Here is a 10,902-nt window from a genome sequence, read left to right as displayed (position 1 = left end):
ATCAGCAGCATGCTGGTCATTTTTTTTTTAAACCATCAAAGTGACATCAAAAGGATTGTTTGAATCATACAAGGTTGCTCACAGAAATACTAAGTATAAAAAGCCTCTGATGATAGAAGAAAAGTCGATGCTACCCACAGCTACAGATATGGTTGAAAGAATACTTGGTGAATCACATGCAACGTATCTCTGAATGTTTTCACTTGCAGATAATATGGTGGGAAGGAAAATTTTCCATATGCTAAAGATTTTTGCAATCAATTAATTGAGAAATAAACCTTTCTATTTTGCATTGTAAGTGGATGAAGGAGCAGATGTTGTTAATGATGCTCATTTGATTACACATATACAATATGCTGTTGAAACTGATGTTAAGAAACATTTGTTACTGTGAAAACCTGTCAATGGCAATGTACATATAAGAAGAAAGATCCAATATGAAAATTATATAACGTAGAACAAAAGTATTAGACTATGTACTGATAGAACTAAAGAGTTTTTTTAACTGATAGATACACATAATAAAGGCACAAAATCTGGGTAGAAGTCAATAATCTGTCCTCCACTCACTTTGCTCTGGCTTAAGTTCACATGCATGCCAATTCAGAACAGAGCTTGGGAATTTCTAACCCTCACTCAGATAGTTGTCAAAGATAAAGGCCTGTGATCTCCTTCAAAAATAAGAATCAAGAAGAAAGACAATCTTAAGCTGAAAGTAGTCTTCCTGATCTGTTTAGCTAAGTATGGTCTGGTTATAAGATTAAAAAACTGTCTACCTGCCCTTAGAAGAGAGAGGTTTTTTAGTCTCTGCATGCTGACAAACAAGGTAAGATGATTGGTAGTGGCTCTGAAGAAATGAAGCCTAGAGGCTCATGTCAAGGAACATTGTCCAGCAGAGACCAAACAATCAATAGTGACATACCCTGGGAAACAGAGAAGCCCAGGGAAAAACACAAGGCAAAGAACAGCAGAAATACGAAAATAACCAGATTTAGGCCCAATAGAAAGGAGCATCTAAAAGGCAGCAGACTCAGAAAGAAGCATAATGATGTCACTAGAAAATAGGTATGTCATCAGAAGCATGAGTTGATTCTCTAAACTTGTACCCTAGCCATATGTACTCCCTATATGATTCTTATGTTTATCTACTTTATGTTTTCCTTTTTTTTTTAGCATTATTTTTTGTTTTCCTTTCAACGACACATGTATCTGTGGAAGAGATTACTCAGAGAATGTTACATTGCCAATTTTCTTACTATGTTATCACATTAAATACCTTTGCTTTGAATTACCTCTGTGCTCTAGTTGACTAATAAAAGCAAACACATCAGTGGAACTAGAAGTTTAAGCAAATACTGACCAAGACTGCATCTTGAACCTATGGTAATTTTTTGAGGACCCTATATATGAAGGGGATATTCCAGGTGCTGCATTATAAATGTATTTTATTTCTTCCTTGAATGAATCCAAATACAAAAGAATCTGGATGCTGTCCCAATATAATTATCACCTGTTATGTTCTGCTTAATGATACAGATGTAGCCTCCAAAGTGATTTAGCAAAATAGCTAATGATAGGATTTGATCACCAATATATTTCAATTTCATCACAGAAATTAGAAGTTGAAAGAGATTATTTGAACAAATTATACTAAATATCATTTATTCTGAAGCACCTGCATCTCAAACAAAACTTATCCAATTTACTACAAGTTAATTGTACAAATGCTATATAGGTGTGTTGCTAAGTAATTAAAATCTTAATTGTAATTGTACCTGAAATTCTGGTGAATATACAGGGACACCCAAAGCATGTCTGAACATGCAGCCTATAATTAAATGGCATTCATATTTATGGATATTGAAATATTTCAAAATACTCTGACTCCTTATTACACAATATTTTCAGATGAGATTTTTCTTGTCACTCAAAGTTGATAAGGCTATTAAGAACTTATTTTTTTTCTCTGAGTAATAAGCTTTCATAAGATTTTAATCAATTCTGTGCCTCTCCAAAGAGATTGCAAAAGAAAGAACAAATTTTCAAAATTTTGTATTTGTAGCACCTGTTATCATTCAAACATTCAGGTGGGTTGTTAGGAATTTGCCTGGATAGCAAAGTCTATATTGACATCTTTTTGAACATAATATAAGAAGGAGTTTTTAAAGTGTTCAAATTTGCTCTAACTTTCTGGTTCTATTTCATTTAGATGACCAGAAGCTCCTTTAATTGCTTTTTCTGGTCCCAACAAGAAATTTTTAGGCTGATACATATAGAATATGAGGATCTGGAGCATGTCATGGAGGAACACACATTTGGGAACATGTGGCCTGGGCATATATCTGACTCAATACACCACAGGCCCACTGATATTTTCTGGTGACATATTGGGCTCCCCCCGAGCTAGCTCCCTACCCTATTACTCTCAAATGATGTACAATCTTTGCCAGGGGAAGAGATATGTCATCTCAGTTGGGCTTTTCTATCTTCTGGTCTCTGGATGATCTGCTGTTGGTCCCATGGTCACTTCTAGACATAGCTCCATTGGGTGTATTGTTATGGATTTCTTCTCTACTTCCAACTTCTGGCTTCAACTGGATCTGTCACCTGAGGTGCTAAATCTTCCCCATAAAAGGAACATTGCATCTTCCCATCTCTCTTTTAGATTAAACTCTAAGCTTAGGCTCCAAGTCTTTTTGGAGAGCAATCCTCCACACACTCAATGTGGAATGAGGAAAAAACTCTTATCAACAGCAGCGAGCTGCTTTTCTCTCCTAAGTTGTATCTCAGTTCTCAGAACCTTAGTTGTAATAAGCTTTCCCATTCCAAGACAGTCTTTGCCTTCCTGGATTAAGCTCTTTTGGAACATAAAACATCCAGACATAAAGGGCACCTGCAGGCAGAAAGCCTATCTTTTATTAACTTTCTTCTTCCTACTCACTATAAGTAAGATCACTGTCACAAGCCACAGTCTAGCTTGGACGATCCTTATGACTTCCATTTAACGTCTATTTGCCAAGCTCTCTCTGTATTTGAGAGTATTTCGTTTTATGAATTCCAACTTTCTTTTTGTTTTCTCATGAAGATAAATGGGACTGGGAAGGCAAAGGAACAAAACCCATAAGAGAAGTTGTTTTAAGTGTCATGCTTCACCTCAATCCTTTGTTCCTACTCCTGCCTTTATCAGGTGGATAGTACTTTTTGATCTTCAAATCTACTTGTCTTTTTTTTTTGGTGGGGGGGGAACAATCAGGGTTAAGTGACTTGCCTAGGGTCACACAGCTAAGTGTCTGAGGTCACATCTGAACTCAGGTCTTCCTGACTTCGGGTCCAGTGCCCTATCCACTGCACCACCTATCTGCCTCCTCTCCAGTCTTTTTAAAAATAATTTTCTATCTACAATACATTTTGCATGACTGCACATGTATAACCTATTTCAAGTTGCTTGCTTTCTCAATGAAGGAGGAGGGGAAAAAAGGAAGGAGAGAATCTGGAACTTAACATTTAGAAAAACAAATATTAAAAATTGTTTTACATGTAATAGGGGAAATAAAATATTAAATTTTTTTAAAAATAATAATAATTTTCTATCCACAAAAGAGACATCTTGGTACAAGAAAAAATATTTCCTTAAAATGTGGCATCAAAAATGATCCCATCAAGTATGACAAAATTGGCAATTTTTCAAGCACATTCTGGCCATTACTCTGTTTTCTAAGTATCAGGCTAAATTCAAAGAGGTTTATCCCTAGAAGACTGGCCAGCAGATGCTATTTTTTGTTGGTATGTGTTTGTTTATTACAAATTATGGTGGAGATAGATTATGGTTATTATCACTGGAAGTAATGCTTAAACTGATGAAATAATGGGTCTTTTGAAGTATCGAATATATTTTATAAATTATTAAGTTAGAACTTGAATATTTAGCACCCAAGAAAAGAGTTATCTGAACATTGGTTCCTGAAAGGAAGTGTTTAAATGATGTATGAATCCGAGTCACTCAGGAAGTGGCAAACAAAGAATAAATCATTTCCAATTAGGGAAAGACAATTGAGTTGGTATGGATAACATAGTTTGGCAGAAGAGAAAGTGTTTCTGGTTAACATTAAGGCTTGTGGTTTAGATGTAAGTCTGAAAATACTTTCATTTTTGCTGGCACGTTCTTCTTGCTACAGTTATTCCTCACTTCATTCTTTCAGTTTAACTCAATTTAATAATTTATTATTAATAATAATAGCTAGCACTTATATAGCTCTTTAAGATTTGCTGAGCATTGTACAAATATTATCTCATTTAATCTTCACAACAACCCTAGGAGATAGATGCTATTATTATTTTCATTTTACAGATAAGGAAACTGAGGCAGGTAGAGGTTAAATGAGTTGCCCAGGGTCACACAGCTCGGAAAATGTCTGAGATCAGATTTGAATTCAGAAATGCCTGAGTCCAGAAGCAGAAGTCCATTCACTGTTCCATGTAGCTCCCTACAATGATGCTGGGGATACAAAAACAAAAATTAAACAGTTTCTGCCCTGTTTATATCCAACTGGGGAGGAAATATGTAAACAGATAAGTAGATACAAAATATATGCAAAGTAACTTGAGAGAGGGGAGAATTACTGAAACAAACAAACAGATTACTACAAAAACAAGCAAACAAAAAAAAACTTTGGAGTATCAGAAGAGCTTCTTGTAAGAAGGAGGTAGCTCTTGAGCTAAGCCTTAAAGGGAACTAGCGAAGGGAAAGAAGGGGAATTAACATTTATTAAGCACTTACTATAAGCCAGGCACTATGCTAAGTGCTTTACATGTACAGATATTATATGATTTGATCCTTATAATAACTCTGTAAAGTACATGCTATTATTATCCCCATTTTACAGATGAAAAAACTGATGCAAACAAAGATAAAGTAACTTGTCCATGCTCACACAGCTAGTAAGTGTACAGGGTTGGATTTTAACTCATCTTTCTAACTCCAGGTCTAATGCTCTGTCTGTTATGTTCACCAAGCTGCCTTGGTATTGCAAGACAAGAATTCTAAGAGGCAGAGCTGAGGAATGAAACTATTCCAGTAATGCAGCAGTCTACACAAAGGTACAGAGGTGGAAGATGGCATGTCAAGTACATTCAATCCACTTTTCCAGCAAAGTAGAGTTCATGAGGAAGAATAAAATGAGATCATTTTGGAAAGATTGGTTGGAGTCTGGTTGTAAACAGCTTTAAATGACAAAACGAGTAGTTGCTTGAGCTGGAGAGTTGCATGGCTAGATCAGTGCTTCAGGAATATCAATTGGGCAGCTGTGAGGAGGGCAGGTTGGAGAGAGAAGAACTTGGACTCAATTTGGAGACTTTTGCTGTGGTCCACATAGGAGGCTATGGAGGCCTGAACAAAGATGGTAGCCATGTGAGTGGAGATAAAGGGAGTAATGGAAAGGTAGCAATGGGGAGTGAGGAACAGGGAAGAATTGATGATGACTGTGAGGTTGCAAAACCAGGTGACTAGGAGGTTGGTGGTACCCTCAACACAAGAAATTAAGATGAGGGTTGGAGTTATGGGGAAAGATAATGAGGTCTCCCTCTGACATCTTGCATTTGAAATGGCTATGGGTCATGCAAGTGGAGAAATCTAGTAGGTTCAAATAAAGATAGGGTTCAGGATCTCAAGAGGACATTGATCCCAAAGAGATCATACAAATGGGAAAAGGACCCACATGTACAAAAATATTTATAGCAGCTCTTTTTGTGGTGGCAAAGAATTGGAAATTGAGAAGATGCTCATCAATTGGGGAATGGCTGAACAAATTGCAGCATATGAACGTAATGGAATACTATTGTGCTATAAGAAATGATGAACAGGCAGATTTCAGAAAAATCTGGAAAGTCTTGTATGGTCTAATGCTGAGTGAAGTGAGCAGAACCAGGAGAATTGTACCCAGTAACAGCCATGTTGTGTGATGACTAATGTTGATAGACTTAACCCTTCTCAACAATACAAGGATCTAAGACATCTCCAAAGACCTCATGATGGAAAATGCTATCCACATCCAAAGAAAGAGCTATGGAGTTTGAATGCAGATCGAAGCATGCTATTTGCTATTTTTTTTCCCTTCTGTTGTGTTTTGTTTCCTTTTTCTGGTGGTTCCTCCTATTGGTTCTAATTCTTACTTACAACATCATGAATGTGAAAATATGTTTAATAGGAATGTATATGTGTAGCCTATATCAGATTGCAAGCTGTCTTGGGGAGGGAGGTGGGGAGGCATGGGGAGAAAAATTTAAAACTCAAAAGCTTATGGAAGTGATTGTTGATAAATCAAAATAAATTAATTAAAATTTAAAAATGAATTTCAAAAAAGAGGATGGTGAGGGGGTAGATATATAGATTTGATCTTGTATAGGTTATCTGCATAAACAGGATAATTGAACCATTGAGAAGTGGTATGATTACCAGGAGAGAAAGTATCAATTGAAAAGAGAATAGGAGAGAGTGAAAAGAAAAAAAGATTCCGTAATAAATCTCAGATTTTCTTCCAATACAACTTCTCCTAGTTACTTCTACCCTTCCCTGAGACAGGATGTTATGGCTCCCATAATGCTAAGAATTCCCTGAGGAAGCCAGGATACAGTTGAGGGTAAATCATTACTGAAATATGTTCTATTTCTAAGCCCTGGATCTGATGAGAAACACTGTTAACACTTAAGCCTGGTAGCACTACTCCAATCAGTTAGACCAGTTAGATTCAGGGCCTCAGCAAAGAGCCAAATCTCAAGCAAAGTAATAAATGAACAGTTGTTGTTGTTGTTATTGTTTTAATACCACCCCCACCCCTCAGCAGTAAGGTTGAAAAAATAGTTATGGAACAGAGAACTTGGGTTCCAACTCTGGCTCTTCTACTTGTCTATCCATGTGACCTTAGGTAAATCACTCTCTAAACCAAAGTTTCCTCATATATAAAATGAGAGGGTTGAACTAAATGACCCTATAGGTCCCTTCTAAACCTCAATCTATTACCTTATGACATCCCTTTTAGTTTTAAATCTATGATAATAATAACCAACATTTCTATAGTATTTTAAGATTTGAAAATCAATTAGCTATATTATTTCATTTGATCCTCACAATGTAAGCATTATTACTATTTCCATTTTACAAATAAGTAAACTGAGGCTGAGGAAAATTGAGTAATTTTCTCAAGGTTACACTACTAGTAAGTGTCTGAGGCAGGATTCAAACTCAGACCTTCCTAACATCTAGAACTCTATCCATTCTTCTACCTCACTGCTTCTTCCATGAACCCAAAAGAGCTTGATTTTACTTGCTAAATTCTAACTTGTGAGGTTTCATTTTTAAGTAAGCCTAAAAATAATTCTTTAAGTGCTACAACCAATGTTGTTTATGACCAGAAAGGGGATAGAAAGAATCACAGAAGATAAAACAGACTATTTTGATTACACAAAATAAATTGTTAACAGGGTAGAGGGACAGGAGAATTTTACCAGCATGTTTCTCTAATGAGATCTGATATCTGAGACATATAAGGAACTGATTCAAATATATAAGAACAGGAGCCATTCCCCAATAAACAAATAGTCAAAGGATATGAACAAACAGTTCTCAAAAGAAGAATTCGAAACTATCAACACCCATATAAACAAATACTCCAAATCACTAATAAAAAAGAAATTCAAATTAAAACAACTCTGAATTTCTTTCTCTCACCCATTGAGTTGGCAAAATTGACCAAAAAAACAGGAAAATAACAATTGTAGGAGAGTCTGTGAGAGGACTGGCACTCTTGATGAAGGTATAATGTTGGTCCAACCATTCCAGAAAACAGTTTGGAACTATACCCCAAAGATTACTAAACTGCATACCCTTTGATACAATGGGGATATATTCCAAAGAGATAAGAGGGGAAAGATCCATGTGTGCAAATATATCTATATAAGCACTTTTTATTGTAACAAAGAATTGGAAACTAATGGGATGCCCATCAATTGAGGAATGTCTAAATTATAAGTAATGGCATATTATTGCAACATAAAATGGTGAGAGGAATTGCTTCACAGAAACCTTAGCTGTCATATGAATTGATTCAGAGTGAGATGAATAGATCAAGATGAACAATTTCTACAGTAGCTATAATACTGAAAAGAAAAACAACTTCGAGAGATTTAAGAATTATGATCAAAAAGGATTGACAAGAAGCATGCTACCATCCACCTTACAGAGGTGGGAGATTCAAGGTGCAGATTGACATAAACATTTTCAGACATGGCCAATATGTGAATTTGTCTTATTTGTTATAGCTGTTGTTATCATCTTCACAGTCATTTGCAGGGGGCAAGATTTGAGAGGGAAAGGGGAACTAGTTATAGGGGTGCCAAAAAGAAGAAGAAAGGAGGATTTTAATATATTTTCTAATGCACAGGACAGAGCAAAAAGAAGTTCAGAAAGAGAACCAGACAAGCAAGAAAGCTTTGAAACAAGCATTTAATTTATTCTGCATTTTTTAAAAAATGCAAACATACATAATTACTTGTGGTTTGATATACAATCTTCTTTTTGTTTTTTTCGTGTATTTTAAAATGCTCATGTTGAATGATGTTTGTCAAGTGAAGAACAACAAAAACAAGAATTTAAAAATAAAGTACAATTTTCAAACTCAGTTTGGGAGTTCTCAAATAAAAGGATAGTCATACATAAACTCACATAGATTTAGCAGATTATCTAATTTGATGGTCCAACATATTAATTAGTTAAAATGCCCTACCTACTTACAAAGTTCTATATTTGGAGCTGGCAGAAAAAGTGGAATATAAATCTATGATCATATTTCATACTAAAAACTGCTATATCCTAAATGTGTTTTGTTTTCAGGATCCATTTTTAGTGTCTTTGGGTCACTTGTACCATAATTCTTTCTATTTCAAAAATTCACCAATTCCAGAATCAATCTCACTGGTTAAAAGAAGCAATCTCTCCCAAACTCATAAATATATAACATGCTTGAGTAGATACTTCTTTCTATGATCCTCTGGTAATATTAATTATTTACAAGTTAACTGCAGAGATTCAAAACTTAGTCCAGTTTATGCAAATGTTAATGTATGTGTGAACTCCACTCCTAGAAATATTCCAAAAATGGGAGAGAGACAGAGATAGAGAAACAGAGAGAGAGTTGCAAAAGGCTACCTCTGACAGGTGTGTTTAGCAAAGCAAGGAGATAGATGGCTATGGTGATTTAAAGATGTACCTGGTAATGCTTCAAGGTCTTCCCAATGTACTGGCTGGGATCCCTGAATCATGAGATCACTGTGACCATATTTTTACCAAGGTGGATTTTCTGAACATTTCAAATTATTCAATCTGCTTAAGCATTTTTATGGCATCTATTATCAAAGACAGCATAAATTTAGGGAGACAGCAAGACTTTCATTTGGCCAAAGTACAGCACCAAACCTGGAAGAAGGAGTATTGGGGTGCTGGTGACAGATATATACAAAAGCGTAAATGCTGCTCAAGTTCATTTGCTCACCAAGCCAGAGAGGAACGTAGACATTTCTAGCTTTAAATCTGATAGTTTGTCTGGGACAAAGCCCCAGATTGGGGTTGGGACTGGGGTTAGGGGAAAAGGTGTAGTTAAAAGATTTCATTTTAGGCTCCACTTTCTTCCTGACTTTTATTAACTGTGGTTGGTGGCTCATAGCCTCTGGCTATGATTAAATAGTTTATCAAAGAAATGTTTTCTGGTCGTGGATGAATGGAGCATAGATGACCAATTGGTGGTACTAAAGAGAGGAAGCACAGAAGCTAGTTAGGGGAAAACTCCCAGCAGAAACCATGAGACCAAGAGAAGCAATGGACAGAGCAGGGAGCATGGAAGCATCAGAGAAAAAGAGAGAAGGAGCAGGAGAGATATGATACACACTAGGGGAGCAGCAAAGATACAGCATAACTCCCAAGATGAGGCTCTGCAGAGTTGTGGTGCCCAGCAGAGAACTGGCCCAGAGAGCAGTGTAGTGACATTAGCTAGCAGAAGATAATGATTATCCTCTAGCATCAGGAGGGAGCCGCTTCCCCGAGTGTGTGTTCCAACTATACTGTGTTCCCTATGTATGGCACACTCATGCATGTCCCTTCTTTATTGATGCCCTTTGTTTTATTAAAGAGGATCTTTCCCCTTTAATTCTATGCACTGTGCCTCTGTCCATTGTACCAACTAATGCCTCTATTTGGGGGAAGGGGAGGTGAGTCAAGAGAGAGGCAATGGGGCTTAAATGATTTGCCCAGGATCACACTGCTAGTAGGTGTCTGAGGCCTCTAGGTCCGTGTTCCCTTAATTCTAATCCCGCTAAATTCTAGTGCCTTCCCTTTGTTGTTTAATCTCCAATTTATCCTTTTTTATATGTTGTGCCCTCCATTAGACTGAGCTCCTTGAGAGCAGGGACAGTCTTTTGCCTTTCTTTGTATTCCCACCACTGACACAGAGAAGGTACTTAATAAATGAGGTTTTTTTGACTGACTGAATATCACACTTATTTCCAAATATATCCTCCTTAACTCCCAGAGCCTTCCCATATAATAGATATTAAAGGGACCCTAAAAAGTTCTGCAAAACCAACACGTCAATCACATATGACAGAATATGCAGCATTTTGTGGCGCATATATCTGTGGAAGAATGTACCCCCAAGTTTATGAAGGGAATTTTCCATTGCTACTTTTCTTACTATGCTATTTAAATGCATTCACTCTGAACTAATGGTATCTTCTGGCTGGCTAATAAAAATAAACATATCAACAGGGGCTCACAAGCTATTTTGAGTGGATACAGACTCAAAGCAGAGAATGCAATGAACTTGGGGCAGCCTTTCTGGGGAACCCACATGTAAGAGA

This window comes from Phascolarctos cinereus, unplaced genomic scaffold (genome assembly GCF_003287225.1).
Source record: "Phascolarctos cinereus isolate Bilbo 61053 unplaced genomic scaffold, phaCin_HiC Scaffold_1;HRSCAF=81, whole genome shotgun sequence".
Taxonomy (NCBI): domain Eukaryota; kingdom Metazoa; phylum Chordata; class Mammalia; order Diprotodontia; family Phascolarctidae; genus Phascolarctos; species Phascolarctos cinereus.
The sequence above is the reverse complement of the archived record's forward strand: the minus strand, read 5'-3'. Positions refer to the sequence as shown.